The sequence below is a fragment of the Trachemys scripta genome, chromosome 1 (assembly GCF_013100865.1).
Source record: "Trachemys scripta elegans isolate TJP31775 chromosome 1, CAS_Tse_1.0, whole genome shotgun sequence".
In the NCBI taxonomy this organism is placed as follows: domain Eukaryota; kingdom Metazoa; phylum Chordata; order Testudines; family Emydidae; genus Trachemys; species Trachemys scripta.
In genome coordinates this window covers 55058550-55076113 of record NC_048298.1, presented here as the reverse complement: position 1 = coordinate 55076113, position 17564 = coordinate 55058550, and the positions used below count along the sequence as shown (strand labels likewise).

The 17564-nt window shown below is 38.9% G+C and overlaps 1 protein-coding gene across 1 annotated transcript in view; it reads right to left on the bottom strand.

The window, feature by feature from the left end:
- Positions 1-17564, bottom strand: part of ANO6 (anoctamin 6) — a 120500-nt gene that overhangs the window by 102015 nt on the left and 921 nt on the right. The window lies entirely within an intron of this gene.

Here is a 17564-nt window from a genome sequence, read left to right as displayed (position 1 = left end):
CAGTAGTTATTGAGATCTGAAATAACCTAGCACAAAATCACAACAATTCTGTTTTGAGGGTTGCAAAGGAAACAAATAAGCAGCAGCAAGAGCCGTTTGTCATTTGGTGTCTATATGTACTATAGCCTGTCTATCATAATCAAGAGAATGCCCAGAATCTTGCCTAATTAAAAAATAGATACACTGTATGTGTGACTTATTGAATCACTATTGTCTCAACTTCTAGAGGGGCTGCAAAAATAGTTAACCCTATAGTCAAGTGTTTTGCAAGCTGCTTCCTCCAAGTGTTGTTATCTGCCCCAGAGCCAAAGAGCATCATTTCCAAATGCACCTGAGTTATGTCAGCTCAAGAAGCTATTCTTGAACCCGTGTCTAAGTGTGCGTCACCAATGCCAAATCTCCAGGCAGCTGTGAAATTAGATTTTAATGAGAACTGAAATGATCAGCCAAATTGTAATTGCAAATGACTATTTGGTTAGACTTTGATGCCTATGAGATATCTAATTAGAAAATTGTAGTTTGAAATATATTTATAAAATTATACCCATCTTTCTTAAATTATTTTGTCTTGAGGGAGGCAGATATTTGAATTCTGTACTGAGTTTCTTGAAATATTTGCTTGAAAATATTTCTCGTTCACCTTTTATGCACATTGCATATTTAGGGATCATGGTTTGATCCTGCGAAATCTTATGAATGTCAGTCCCTTTACGGGGGGGAGGGGGTAAAATTGTTTGCAAATTTGGTCCCAAGGTTAATAAGAATACTGCACATTTTTTTTCTCTAATTAGACAATATTTTCCTGGTTTTTGCAATTTTTAAGAGATTCTTCTGGGTTTTTTCCTCCACCAACTAATGTATGCCTTGTAGCCAGCTTTTTTTACTTAAAACTTTGTACTTGAGTGAATAACTTGCTCTTTTCTCAAAACCCAGTAAGAGTAAGAAAACCTCTGATGTTCTGTTTGACTAGGCCACACTATCCCTGAAACACATTTCCCTTATCCCGTTAGTAGCATTAAGGAATTGTTTAAAAAAAGTTAAGCTGTGACTCCTCCATCAGGTCATATTTTAAATAAGAGTAAAACAAACAACATATTACATCTTTAAGTCTTTCCAAACGGAGGAGTTTTGTTGTTGTTTTTTTTTAAGTGCAGCCCCTCTTTTTATGTACCAAAAGGCCCATATGTGCGGCTTCTTATTTATCTTTTTACAGACTAGAGTTCTTTTAGGGGGTCCAGTGACAGGGATTTTATTCAGATTAACTGTCTTAGTAAAGTACATAGAATATTATAGTACAGTATTGAAATGAAAGACTTAATGAAGAGAATATCTTCTTTAAGGGACAGGTTCTGCAAACCTGGTAACAAGTAGCCCTTACTCACAAGAGCAGTCCAATTCTTTTTGATGTCAATGGGACTACTCATATGAGTAACATTTGTGGAGTCTGACCCTCAGTTAGACTTTATTCTTTGACCTGATTCTTTTACATTCACATCTTTAAGAATTCTGCCAATTATTCCACTTAAAAAGACACAGAGAAAGACACAGAAACAGATCATAATTTTAGTCATATAATGTTAATAAACTAATAAAACTCTAGCAATATTACAGCACTCTGATTGTCTTGATCTTGTTTGGTTAAATGTCATTATCCCTATCTCCACAGGTAAACCTAGAGCAATTCATATTTCTTGCAAATAATTTGTGCTATGACTATGGTCCTCTTTCTGTTGAATTATCCACAGACTTAACAAGTGATTTTTACTTTGTATTACAAACATGATTGTAACTGGCTCACTAGAAGTACTTGGATTCACTATGCACACTGCAGTATCCCCTAAGTCATGTGGTATTGTTTCTGTTCCCTGACTAGATTATGTAACTGTTATAAGCAGGAAGAATCATACTTGGCCCATGAATTACCCATGAGCAAGTTGCCACTTTTATGAATTCATTCACTATGTGTAATTATTTGTGCCTTCTAAAGAGAGCTGTGACAGCACTTCTGCTGCTGCTCTTTATTCACATTGGCATTTCCAATACTTTTGAGTTCCATCAACACTCTTGGGAACAAGAAAACACCCATTTGCTTAGGAGTACGTGAACAAGGGGTGTGAGCGGCAGTGAAGTGTGTTGGGAAAAAAAATTGATTTATTTTTTAACTGACTTCTGAATCTGGATCTTTGTCCATCCATCATATCTTTCTACTGAAGCCCCCACTTCAGCCTCCCTGCATATTTTCAACTCTTCCCATCTCACCAAACTCTTCAATCTAGATCCTGCCTCATACTGTGGCTTCTTTGCATTACCTAAGCCCAGAGCTCTACCCTCTAGTTCAAATGCAGGGCTTACACTGACATCAACAATACTCCCCAGCTTGTATTTGAGAACAAAAGTGGTAGATCACTGGGCCAAATCCTGAGAGCCTTACTCTATTTTTACTCATACACATTCTAACAAGTGGTTTCCCAGTGCTGTACTGCCAAAACTTTAACAAGGGGCTCATTCAAAATTTCCACCTCAATCCATGATGAATGTGACATTTCCTGGGTAAAATACTCTACTCTTCCACAAAAAAATCCATCCGTTCCATCTTTCTTCTCTCCTCTCAAATACAACAACCCCATATCCTCTCCCTGCCCAAACCACCAGTCCCGTTGCCATCAAACCAGGAGAGGCCAGTGCCATTTAACAATCCTGCTTCCTCCTCCTTAGCACCTCCTGAAGGCTCCTCTAGATGGCTCCTTTATTTGGCAGCTATTCCCTGAAGCAGTAGTGGATGAGAGATTGTCCTGTGGCTTCTGCTGGCAGCAGTGGTGACAAACACCAAGAGTCTTGTTTACAGGGCCCAAAGGCTGGCTCTGTTAACAGGAGCTCCCCTCGAGCCCCGTCCAGCTCACCAGTGAGCTCTCCATGCGAAAGGGCTGAGAAGAAACTGAGCGAGGTCCTCTGAATTTGACACTTAATGTTCATCTATAACTTGGTCCTTCCATTCGCTCCACAGAATAGAAATAACACCGAACACCCAAACTGTCATACACTTAGCCCACTATTATCCATCATCTGCAAGGGCTCCTTTCAACTAGTGCTTGTGTAGAAAGGGGATGCCTGCAGTTTTTTAATGCAAAGAGAATGGCGGAGTGGGAGTTTGTTCTGAATTAAGTGCTGTATTATGTAAATATTTAATGTCCCATGGTGAACCACATTTAAAAAAATCCTGAAGAACTTGATTGACCAGATTAACTGGCAGGGGGAGAAAAAATCACTCCACATGAAATTGAAAGGAACAGAAACTGTAAAAGAAAAACATACACCACAACTGGTGGCAGTCACTACAAACCTTGGCTTTTCAGTTATTTCAAAAAAATAATAGTAACTAATGGTTTAGATGGAAAGTATTTAATGTAAATACTAAATGAGGGGGTTGTTCTTATTCAGCCTTCTTACAATATTTTGAAAGTGAGCCACAATTTCAACCACATGAGGCATGAAATCAATTAAAGAACGTTTATGCTTCAGCACACTTGTAACTACACTGTTTAAAGTTGACAATTTACGCTTTAATACATTTTTGTTAATTTCCCAATCTGGATGTGTAATAACTAAAGATATAAACACACAGCATAAGCTTGTCTCATCTCTCTAAACCATTTAGTCTTCCTAGATTTTCCTGATAAAAGGCCAGTTTAACTGGTTTGAATTTTATCCCTGTACAAACATGACATGCAAATTTAACTAATATATCTACTGCCGCAGACAAAACAACTAGCCTTTGGCCTTTTCATGACCCACTTCTTATTAAATAGTATTATGCACTTTAATAGTTTCATTGCTGCACAAAGACTGTAGTGGAGCAAATACAGTAGGACATTTATATCAATAAGGTTTAGAAGTGACAGCATTATAAAGGAGAAACATAGCTGGACATAGCATTGCTGTAGGTACAGACAAGGGGTACAATCATAGTTCCTGATCCACATGTGGGCGGTACTCCATCTACAGAATAGGGAGGAGGGCAGCTTGCTCTACAGCACCATTTCTGCTATGACCTTGGATTCTGCGGAGTAGGGACCAATCCGTGAGCCCTGGAATGAAATCCTGGCGTTACTGATGTTAATGGGAGTTTTGTAATTGACTTGAGTGAGGCCAAGATTTCACTCCTGAGCATCACAAGGGGAGGAGGGAGGCACATTATTCTCTCCTCCAGCTGTGCAGTGCTCAGCACTGAAAGAAAGCACAGCTATACTATCTTAGCAAGCAGAAATGTATTTCGGTTGTTCATATAATTCTCCAAGAAAATGCCAATATACCTATCCTAGAATAAAGCAGAATCACATGGAAATGAGAGATGCTTGGGTTAAAGCATAAAGGGTGAACCCAATGAAGGATTCTACAGGCAAATATTTGTTTTACCTAGAGCTTGTCTACACGGAGAAGCAGTGCACACTACAAGGATGTGATTTCAACACACCCATAACATTGCACATTAATGGATCTGTATAGACCCTGCTGGTGCACACTAAAGGTTCACTAGCACACTTTAACATAGTACTGTTTGAAACAGCATTACGTTAAAGCGCACTAGGGAACCTTTAGTGCGCATCAGCAGGGTCTACATGAACCAATTAATGCGAAACATGTCAGTGTGATTTAGAAATCACCACCAGCAGGGTACATTACCCCGCTGTTTAGACAAGTCCTTATATGAACTGGCAGACAAAAACTATATATAATGACTTTTATGTTTGCAGGAGGACACAACCCACCCACACAAATCTTTAAAAGCACAACCATAAGAAGCTGGAGAACAGACTTCTTTCCGCCTTCATCTGGCTTACAACACTGTCAATAAAACACTCCAGTGTGCCATTTCCATTTCTAACAGACGCCCAAAAACAACACGAATCTCAGCTTCATCAAACTTGCACTCTAATGCAAAACCTCAAGAGTGACCTCATATGTTTATATATTAAACAGCACACTGATTGTCACACAGACCATTCTGTGAGGGCAAGTTCTTTCAATTCTACACTGCTGAGTGCTGAATTTGGATATCAAACCTGGCAGAATATGATTGCAGGTACAAGTGATCTCAGGGGCATTACCATAGGAACTGTTTCTCATTTTAGGTCCATTAAATGCTTGTGGGTCAAGAATCTGTTTAATAGTACATCTATACTATAGACCAACACTTCATAGCTTGTTACAAAGGATGATGCCAAAGACACATACTGAAGCAATGACTACAGCACAGAAAATGAAGTTCTGTTTTTCATTACTTTAGGCTAGAAAGCTCAACAATTGCATTGAGCCTCCCACGATTCTTCTCTTCTGACTCTTGCACTCCCAATACAAAAACAACAAACACAAACCCTCTGTGCTTCCTATTTCTGTTCACACGCTATTAAATTCATGTCTTGTTAAAATACACACCTGCAGAGTCTTTATAGTCTTAATGTCTTCTACACTGTTTAGAAAATGTTTTTTCTTATATCAAGTACAGCATGCTTAGTTTCTCTAGCATACACTTAACTATTTCACAATGGAATAGACAGCCCTTTTCCTGTCCTGCTCCTTCCAGGCAAGACTTGTCTAATGGTGCTTCCCCCTCTCTCTCTCTTCCCCCCCCCCCCGCCACCTCCCCCCGGTTGAATACAGAGTAAGTCATCTCACACTGCCAAATCCAAACAACCGAAGAAAATTCTTTCAGCTGTCTGTGCAAAAAGGAAAAATGGGAAATCAGTGCAAGGCCAGTTACATTTGCTATTGGCAAATGCTCTTATACACAGCTCAATAGTTAGCTCTTGTTTTTTAAATGCGGTATGAGAAACCTCAGGGTTGGGGTTAGTTACCCTCTGGGGTTTGGCACATCTCTAGTTGCAAACCAGACCATTTGAATCCACAGCATCCAAGACATCATCTTCAATGAAACTACAACGCCTGGGTGCCAAGAAATGCTAGGATGAAGTGGTTTAAAGGATATGGTAAGATGTACTTTAACAAGAATGGTGTCCTTTTTAAAAATAAAAGCTTTTTATTTTGTCATTAACATACCTGACCTTTCCATGCATGTATTAACAAACCTTATTCATAACCTGTATCTGTTACTTTTAAAAGATCCATTGGTGTTTGGTCAACCTCTTATCATCTGTGTATATATTCTGTTCAAAGTCCAAAAATGGTCACCACATGTTATAAAATCTACTTGATCCTGATATAAGGCTGTCATTTTTCCATATAATGGGTTTCCCGTACTTTATTTCTCCATGCCACTGACGTTGGGGGATCTGTCCTTTTCCAAAACAAGCTATCACACATCGCATAATTGCGTTATCAATGGGTCCTTCCTCAAGTCAATAATCTCTAAAGTAATAGAGCCACTATGGATTCTGTGGGTAAGCTAACATCAGTTGTCTTGAAAGTTCTATTTGTTATTTTCCTCCAAATTACTATTGCCTCAAGACGTTCCCACCATAATTCAGGAAGGTCCCCATTCTTCCACATCCTTTTCAGCACTTATGACTAAAGCTGAGCAAATAATGAGGGTTTTTGATTCAAGAACGAAATCAAAAAATCCAAAAGAAAATCCAGTTTGATTAAAACCAAATCAAAACCGGAGTCAACCAAAAAAAAAATATTTTTTTTTTATTTGGCTGTTTTTCACCCTTTGTGGGTTTTTTAAAATAGGCTAAATTTGAAATAAAAATGCTGATTTCAACATTTCAATAAACATTTAGTTTCAACTCCCTCTCTCCTCCCAACCAAAACTATTAGACAAATTTAATCCAAATTCGGCCAATAGTTTCTGGCTCTGAAAAATGTATTTTTTGATGAAAAACCATTTGTCAATGTAACAGCGTGGCTTGCCTCTTAAAAGGCTGGAGGGTCTGTGGCTAGTCAACTCTGATTACTAATGAAGCACTACTGGGAGAGATCAAGTGATTTCCCTATAAAGAGAAGCAGGAGGAAGTTCAGGAGATGAGAGGCTCCTACAGGAAAGACCCTGACATCAGGAGAGTTTGGAGTCTGGTGAGTGGGAGGCTCCTGGGGGAGACTCTGCTTGACTCAGAAGGCTGAGCTCTAGCTAGGAAGAGCTGGGAAGGCTGGCTGAGAGAACAGAGTGGGGCAGAAGAAGAGCTCCTGTTATGGTATAAGATGCTAGAGCTATATATGAACACTAGTGTTCTTGTTTTGTGGTTATTTTGGGACCCTGAGGATTGTTTTGAACTGTTACTGTTATTAAACCAGCCCCAGGCAGGAGTGGAAGCCTAATGCAGTTCTAAAGGGGCTGTGAAGGGGGGAAAACAGAGGCAGGGACCTGCAGAGTGACCTTTGGGCACAAGAGAGCACTCAGGAGGCAGCGGCTCAGTTACAGTCAAATTTTGCCCAGCTCTATTAATGACTCTTTTTTAATGCATTTTATATGAAGTAAGGTACCATTGATAAAGTATTTATTATAATTTTTCTTAATTATTACTGTGACCGGTTGGATCACAGAAACCCCCCTTGGGAGCTGCCACCTGATGTGCAAAGACTACCCCTGCTTCTGTTTTCCCTGCCAGGTCAGGACTCCAGCACCCTGTCTTGCTGAGCCAAACATTCCCGTCTGCTCCAAGGATCCCAGGGTCTGAATCACTTGCCCCAAAGCTGCAAGTTTACCTGAAAACAGCTCACAGATGTGTGCTTGTCTTTAGCACTCAGATGCCCAACTCCCAATGGGGTCTAACCCCAAATAAATCTGTTTTACCCTGCATAAAGCTAATGCAGGGCAAACCCAGAAATTGTTTGCCCTCTATAACACTGATAGAGAGATATGCACAGTTGTTTGCTCCCCCAGGTATTAATATATACTCTGAGTAAATTATTAAATAAAAAGTGATTTTATTAAATACAGAAAATAGGATTTAAGTGGTTCCAAGTAGTAACAGACAGAACAAAGTAAGTCACCAAGCAAAATAAAATAAAATGTGCAAATCTATGTCTAATCAAGCTAAATACAGATAATCTCACCCTCAGAGATGCTTCAGTAAGTTTTTCTTAAACTGGACACCTTCCAGGCCTGGGCACAATTCTTTCCCCTGGTACAGCTCTTGTTCCAGCTCAGGTGGTAGCTAGGGGATTCTTCATGATGGCTCCTCTCCCCCTTTGTTCTGTTTCACCCCTTTATGTATCTTTTGGATAAGGCGGGAACCCTTTGTCCCGCTGGGTTTCCACCCACCCTCACTGGAAAAGCACCAGGTTAAAGATGGATTCCAGTTCAGGTGACGTGATCACATGTCACTGCAAGACTTTATTGCCCACTTGCCAGCACACACATATACAGGAAGACTAACAGGTAAACACAACCATCTGCAGACAATGGTCCTGGTTAATGGGAGTTATCAAGATTTCAAACCATCATTAATGGCCCACACTTTACATAATTACAATAGGCCCTCAGAGTTACATTTTATATTTCTAGTTTTAGATACAAGAGTGGTACATTTATACAAATCAGATGATCATACTTAGTAGATTATAAGCTTTGTAATGATACCTTACAAGAGATCTTTTGCATGAAGCATATCCCAGTTATGTTATATTCACTTATTACCATATTTTCTCTAAAACTATCCCAGTTACATTATATTGACTTATTAAGTTTTTATAAAACCATATAGACTGCACAACGTCACAATTACACAACTAGATGAGTCTTTCCTCTAGCTATTTTCCCAATCATAGAATTTTAGGACTGGAGGGGACCTCGAGAGGTCATCTTGTCCAATGTCCTGCACTCATGGCAGGACTAAGTGTTATAGACAAACACCTGTCAGGGTTGGTCTAACCTGCTCTTAAAAATCTCCAATGATGGAGATTCCACAACCTCCCTAGGCAATTTATTCCAGTGCTTAACCACCCTGACAGTTGGGAAGTTTTTCCTAATGTCCAATCTAAACCACCCTTGCTGCAACCCAAGCCCATTGCTTCTTGTCCTGGCCTCAGAAATTAAGGAGAACAATTTTTCTCCCTCCTCCTTGTATCAACATTTTATGTACTTGAAAACTGTTATCATGTCCCCTCTCAGACTTCTCTTCTCCTGACTAAACAAACTCAATTTTTTCAATCTTCCCTCATAGCTCATGTTTTCTAGACCTTTAATCATTTTTGTTGCATCTTTCCTGAAATGTGGTGCCCAGAACTGGACACAATACTCCAGGGTGATTTCTTATTTCAGATCCTTTCCCCATTTTTCTATAAAGGTATTCTTATATTCTAGATATCTTAGTATCAATTTGCTATACTTGTGTTTCTTAACCTTTTGAGGTTGGTGACCCCTTATTCAAAGTGAAAAACTTTCACAGCCCTTATATTTACTATAAAAGATCCTAAAGAGTATCAATGATAGGCCTGTATAATTTGTGTATGTTTTTGCAAGATGTTGACAGAGACTACTTGACCTTCAGAGGGAAGGTGGTGCAGGGAGTGAGTTTTTCTTTGTTTCAGATTGTACTAAAATTTCCAACACCTCACAACTCCCTTGATTGCCTTTTGTGACCCCTTCTGATTCATGACTCGCTGGTATAGAAACACTATTATACTATGTGGAGATCAGGTCCTTCGAGGTAGCCTTTTTGGAGTTAAGGATTTTATCCTTGTTAACGGTCTTCTGAAAACTGGACTTTCTACATGGGTTTTGATATAATGCCTTAGTTGCAAAATAGCCAATGCTAGTTATTTAATACACAGCATGAGTTCTTTGATGTTAATTTCCATAATTGAATCATTATGGAATATTTGGCCAATGGTTGTATAGCTTTTCATCTCAGACATGATATTGTATTCAACAGACCTGGTTGTCTTTAACTGCCTATTATGGTAAGTCTTCTTTATGAATCAGAGCTGAGAAAAGCTTGGTTATTTTACTTCAGTTCTGTTTTAGCCAGTTAGGTGCTTGGGGCAAATAGTGAAACTGGAAACTTTTTTGTGAATAATAATGACAGAAAATAACTCTACTACCTCTGGCATATTCAGCAGCAAATTCTGAGAGAAATTGTCTTAAAAAAACCCCTCGTGGATTGTAGGTAAAATAGTTAAACCTTTAAGGAAGCCATTGTGATATACATATTTAATAAATATCACAGGCACATTAGAAAACATAAAATAGTTGCTGGTAAAGTTATCAAATAACACAAATTAGCTGAATGATAAATGACAGATCAGTTCTAAAGAGTGATCTGGATTGCATGGCAAAGTGGACTCATTTGAACAGTATGCAATTTAATACTGCTGAATGCAAAGTGATACAGTGGAGTCACATCATAGGCTCATTTAACTTACGCGATTTTAACTATACGCGTTCGGCAAAACAAAAACAAAAAAGGAGAAAAATAACAATTTAAATACTGTACCTGTAGTGCAGGCGATTCCGCCCGCCATTCCATTCAATGAGCGTTTGACTATATGCAATTTTCGCCTTAAGCGCCGACTTCAGAACCTAACCCCTGCGTAAGCTGCAACTCCCTGTATACTCTAGACCCAATAAAGTAATGTCACTTGCAAGATCAGGGAGTGTATTTTGGAGAGCCAGGACTTAGGGCGTTATGGTGGATAACCAGCTGACCATGAGCTCCGACATGGAGTGCAACATAGCGGCTAAAAGAACAAATGCTATTCTTGGATATTTAAGGAGATGTTATTTTAAGGATATACAGCATTAGTAAGACCATTACTGGAATGCAGCATTCAGTTTTGGTGTCTGTACTTCTAAAAGGATGTCAACTAATAGGAGAAAGTTCAGAAAAGAGCTACAAGAATGATTTTGAGGTCTAGAACATCTCTCTAAGAGTGGGAAAAACTAAAAAAACTTGATCTATTGAATTTTTCCAAGAGATAGTTAAGAGGTGACACATCATTGTCTGTAAGTGTACATGAAGAGATGATATTTATAGAGGGCTCTGATCCGGCAGACAGTCAAATAACAGGATTCAATTATTGGAAGCTGAAGCTAGACAAAGTCAGACTGGAAATGTGGTGTAAATGTTTAACAATGAGGGTTACAATTGTAGTAATTTATTTAGAGAAATGGTGGATTTTCCATCACTTAAAGTCTTTAAATTAAGACTTAAGATATGGGCTAGATGTAGAAGTTGCCTAGTGAAATTCTATGGCATATGTTATTCAGGTGATCGGACTAGATGATTATAATGGTCCCTTTCTGGCCTTCACATTTATGAAGATATGTGAAAGGTCTTTGTATTTCAATTGATTTTTACAGAATACAAATTCTTTAGAGTGCTGATTGGTACCAAGGGTTTAAAGAGGGTGCAGAAGTGCCAAAAACCTTCCCACTCTTTCACTTATTTAAGTTGGAGAATCTTAAAGAATCACACTCAACATTTTACTATCTCTGTGTTTTCCCAGAGGGCCAACACTCCATGAAACTAGAACTAACCAGCATCTAATTACTGGCATATATATAAGTGACAAATCTTAAAACACTACCAAGATCAGACAAGCATTCTAAATCCATCATAGACTCAATGGACAATCTCATCCAAACATTAAATGCATAACATAAAGCCTTGTATTAACTGGGTTAACTATTTCATGGCTACTAACCCCTCCTATCCATCCTAAGGTTTTATTCTGCTGTACCTCTCCATAATATCTGAGGGCCTTCCATGAGACATAGGCTGGGAATAGTGAGGTCCTTAATGGATTTAATAGAATATACTCTGTTTAAGGAAGGGATTATTTTTTGATGGGGTGATTTTTGAATTTGTTTAGCTTGTTGATGTTCTTTGGTTTTAGTTTTTTGTACATAGAGGGGTGTTGGCGGTGTTAACGTCCGAGAGGGAATGTCATTCTGCTGGACAGGTGGAAAGTCTTTGTCATTCAGAAAGGTCTTGCAAATTCCTAATGTTTGCCAGACTCTCGATTCCTTTTTGTTTCTTAAATGTTCTGATATCATCCAGAGATTGTAAATTACAATTACTGCAAAGCAGTAGTTATGCTGTAGTTACATATGTATATTCCCACTTACATGTATTTTAGAAGATTTGTGGAAAAAATTAAAGACTATTTTAAAAAAAGTAGTGAGGTAGCATTCGTGTGGGGGAGTTCAGGCATGATCACATTCTATTCTATTTTGTTGCTGGGATGCTGTGTTAGTAAGTGAAAGTAAAATGGGGACAGAGTAAGATAGTAGAAGGAAGAGGGGAAGAAGAGATGCATGTAAACCAAAGGGTAAGATGTGTAGAAGGATAAGCAGGCAGAGAACATGAGCAATAATTAACAATTTGATGGGTATTACAGGGATGATCATTGTTCTGTGTTTGTACAGCGCCTAGCACAGTGGGGTCCTGTTCGATGACTAGGGCTCCTAGGTGCTTTGCTAGTACAATAATAAATAAAAACTGCACTCAAATTTCTGAATTCCCACCATATTTGTCTCTGAACGTGCAAGAAATTCCATTTAATACAAATATATTAAAAAAAAGAAACTAACTTCTGTCTGTCTCATATGCTAGAGAGGCAGTGAACATGGAAATGGGGACCAGAAACTCATGAGTTCTAAATCTACCTCTGCCACTTACTATGTGGCACTGGGTGAGGCCCTTCATCTCTCTGTTCCTTAGTTTCCCCATCTGCAGACCAGAGATAATACTTACCCACCTGAGAGATTCTCCCATGAAAGATGCTAGATACGTGCAAAATATGTAAATTAAATCTAAAACTAACCTAAGAATTTGTGTTTTTCAGATTAAGTCCCTGTCAACAAGTTTCTCTCAATCTTTTGACAAAGTTAGGAGAAAAACTGCCTGTGGAAACAGCAACAGAACTATTGTCGTCATACTGAATGGTTCCTGCGTTATCTCCAGAGTCTTGCTCTCCCAAATACTGAAAGAGTACCAAAGCTGCAGTATAAAAAGTATTATTAAATATGAAAGCAATTCCTGTAGCTTCAGTGAAAAAAGGATTTTTCTTCTATTTGATATATATATTTTTTTTTTGGTGGTTGTCATTTCTTTGTGCCAGCCAGTCGCTTCATTTAGTATTCCAGCATGAGCCTAGTACAGCAGTAAATAGCAGAGCAGAGCAAGTTGCATATTAACCCTTCTATGCATATGCTCAGCCTAATATGTTTTGGCTGAACAGCAAACCAAATTGCCCTGCTGATCCATCTCCAATTATTCTGCAACAGACATTCAGCCTGTAGTGCGCTTCAAGATGAGGGCTGACTGAGATGTACCTTAATTGATTTTTAGTTAGATTACTAAACAGAGAAACAAACTGAAGAATAACAGAAGTGACAGGAGTGGTGCAGAACAGACAATGGTTTGTACTGTAGGGATTCATATCCCATATGTAAACCACAGAGGGAAAATATCTCCGTATGAAAATAAAATTGAAAATGATGTTGACTTGTTGCATCGTTAAGATGCATTATTAGGTCACTGAGTCCAATATTAGCTCCTAGTATAGAGTAGACCAATTTGAAATCTTCCACAACTGTGTGGTTTGCAGTAAACTATAGCAGAAAATAAGTTATATTTTGGTAGGTCAGGAAATCTCCTGACAATTGACATATTCCTTTGCTGATTGGAGAATATATGATTTATTTTTCTATAATATCATTCAGGCCCAAGTATTGGAGTGCATTACAGAACATCAGTGTGTACACAATATTTTGTGTAAGTAAACTATTTAGAAAACAATTTATTGTGCTCTAAATTTAGTAACTTACATAGAGTATTGATTACGTAGAGTGAGATTTTGAATAGCAAGAGAAGAAGAATTAGAATGGGTGGGAAATGGGAAGCTCTGAGTAGTATGAGAAAATAATTAGTGCACCCTCTGGGGAGAACAGAATTAAAAGCCAAGGTACTGAGGTGAGGAATCACAATAATTATTCTTCTGTATTTGTACTGCAGTAGCACCCCGATGGTCAGTTATGAGAGGAGCTCCACTATGCTGGATGCTGAACAAAACATAAGAAGAAGTTAGGATCTACAGGGGATCTTGAAGACAAGGAGAGAAATGTACTGGATTCAAAAATGGGTAGGAAGCTGCTGAAGATTTTTGATGAATTTAAGAGGCAACACCATTAAGGACGAATGGGAAGAACTGTTCAGGATGGGATAGGGAGAATTAACTAGAAACAGTGGCTTAAGAGCTAGGAAAAATTTAAGACAAACAGGGACAAATATGAAATCTTCTTTAAAAAAAAAAAAAAAAAAAAAAGAGGTATAGTACCTGGCAGGCATGAGCAGAAAAAGATACAGATTGGTTCACCTGTAGTTAACATCACATGAACAATGCAAAGTAGCATCCTGCAAAAGATGTTTCAGTGGTTACAGCAGCACATTTTCAAGACCAGATAGATGAGAGGCTAGGGTTCAGGTTCAAATAATGCACCTAGGTTCTTGAAGAGGGGGCAAGTGTTTGATTTCAGTTGGCAGGAGATGAGATGTTGGAGTTTTGGCCAATAATGCTTACCTTATTGATTGGATATCAATTTTAGCTAGGACGAGCCTAAGGTTGTTATGGCAGATTTGGGAGTTGATGAGATTGAGGCAGGCAGACAGGCTGAACAGTGAATTGAGTATATCTGCAGAGAAAGAATACCCAAACTAAAATTCAGAAAAGAGATCAGTAGGGAGGAGAGAGAGGGACTAATGAGTGACTAGTAAAAGGCACTGTCATGAAGAAGACCCATTTATTCCCAATCACACACAAGTACACCTAGAATAGAGCAAAAAGAAGAAAATGAACTGCCTGAGACTGCAGCAAACTATCCCATGCAAGTGACAAGGACGCTGTGCTGAATGGCTTTCATTTGTGAAAATTGCCTTTAACGTTAATTCCTCTAGGGAGAACACTGAGGAATTTAGGAAATCCCCACACATATATACAAACCAATTTAAATGCAATATGTGGTCTGGCACTAGCAAAAGAACACAACATTTTTCAGAGCTGTCCATAGTAAATCATTTAAGGTGGTTTCTAGAGAAAAAATTGTTTTGGGAATTTTAGCTCCTGCCTCTAAAATATAGAGATGTCCATGCACTGGAAAAATATCCTTCCAACTTGCTAAAAGCCCAACCAGAGGGCTAGACCATGCAGTCCTTACTCAGCCAAAACTTCCACTGACTCAATGGGAGTATTGCATAACTACAAATGTCAAGAGAAGGCCCGTTTAATACTAATATAGAGCAGGTGCTGCTTTTTTGGTAAACGCACATGCACACTTGCGTGATAAGGCTGGAGGCAAACATGTGAACTGCTAACTTCTCTGACTAGCAGTTATATTTCATGGTAAAACATCCTCTCCATAGGTAGCTCTACAGTTACTGTAAAAAACCTCAGACATGTTACCTGAATATTCATGTATTATCAGAACATGCACTTCACAAGGCTGACTAACAGTTTCAGCAGAACTCTGTGATGGAATTTCTCTGTGTAACAATTTAGGAGATCACCCCTGCCCACTTTGTAGTTAAATTTCCAAAATATCCTTGTTGTTCCAAACTGGTGTATCCTGCAAGTACATAACCCATGCTAGCTGGCTTTGGGAGCTGAACCCAGCCCAGATCCAGAGCAGATATACAATCTTGAACAGAAAACAACTGAGTTGTTCTCTGAGGGACAGGATGGAAAGGAAAAGTCATGAAGTGATTATAAACTTTCCAAGTGGAAAACTAGTTTTGCATTCTTCCCTTTAGTATTATGCAAATACTCCCTAAGGGCCTGATTCAACATCCAGTGAAATCAGTGGAAAAATTCCCACTGATTTCAAAGAACTTTGGATCAGGCCAAAATCTGTGCAGTTTTGTACTGAACACATAATAAACCCCAGGAAGCTAGTGACGTGCTTTAGTTTTAGCGGCACTTCACAAGAGTTAGTGTTTACAGACAACTGTGACATCATGAGTATCAAACAGTGCTGGTGCCTTCATTTTTGCTGTTTTCTACAAATACAGAATTTCAATCCCAGTGTTTTGAAAATCTCAACATTGTGTGATTGACATTAGAACTACTCATTAGCTTTTGAATATTAGTAAACAGGAATCCTATTTATTTGTTAAAACTTAACATATGGAAACCTACTCACTCTCCCTTTGATGAATCCAGGACAATATCTGATATCCAATCTCTTCCGCTGGCATGTACCACTGACAAAGATAACATGTCAACTGGCTGCATTTCTTGCTTATTTTGGTTTTTTTTTTATCAATTTATGTAGAAACAAAAGGCTTCTGGATGCCATAACTATTATCATCCAAAAACATAGGATCAGATCCTCAGCTGGTGTAAATCAATGTATCACCATGGAAACAAATGGAACCACATCAGTTTACACCAGCAGAAGATCTAGTCCATTATGTCTATAGTCTGGAAAGGAGATACTTTGACAGAATTTACTCCAATATTAAATACAGAAGTAATAGCTCTGGCGAGTTGCTGTTGGTACAGAAACGAGTATATAATCCTAACGGACATAACATTCTCCAGTCATTTTACTATCGGTAATATAAATGTTCCAGTGAAAAGTCATTCTCTGTTGGGCCAGTCTTCTCCCTGCTTTGTTCATTGCTTCTTCCCCATCCTCGCTCTCCCACATCTTGTTCGGCTGTCAAATTAAGGCACTTAAGCCTGGCAAGGCGAATGAGCAATCTGCTTTCTCAGGACAAGTATGCCAATAGCATGGGCCAGATCAGCTTCAGGGGATCTTGTGTGTGGTGGAAACTGAATTATTTTCATTATCCAAAGGTACTGGGCCATTCTCACCTCCACCTTCCTCCAAAACAGGCTCTGTCTATGATCTGGGATCCTAGCTACATCCTCATGGTTACTGCAAAGTGCTTCCTCTGTACCATCAAACAGTTTCTTTTTCTCTTCAAAAACAGGCCAGTTTATGGGTAAAGTTTTCTATATATTTATGCACACTAAAATAGCTCAATGTTGTCTTTCACATGAAAGGAGGAAAGATTATTTTCAGGCTAACTGTGGAAGACAACCCATTTCTACAAGCATCACTTGTGCTGACAAATTTGTGTTTTCTGTGGCACCATTATCCGCACTTGAAACTTGCAGAACAAAAGTAGATCATAAACCTAAACACTGCATTTCACACGTAAGTCGGGTATCACTCTGTCTCTCACCCCCATTCACACACTCACTGCACGGGCAGCTTCATTCATTCCAGTAAAATCTCAGGCCAGCATTTTCAAACGTGGGCATCTAAATGTAAGCACCTCAGCTCCATCCTCAGGCATCTCTTTGGCCTCAGCTCTTCACACAGTTCACAGTAAAAACGAGTCGTCAAGGAGTTTAGCTTTCAACATGAGCTGAAAGAGCACGCTGGGAGAGAAACTTTCCCAGGTATGCAGCAGGGCTGGCAAACGGAGAGTTTCAATACGTGAAATAAAAAAAAAAAAAAACCCACGTGCGATTGAAGCCCACCTACAGTACAATCCTCGCCCCTCCTCCTCCTCCCTAGGAGAAGACTCGAAACCACTCTATTAAAAAGAAGAAAAGGAGTACTTGTGGCACCTTATAGACTAACAAATTTATTAGAG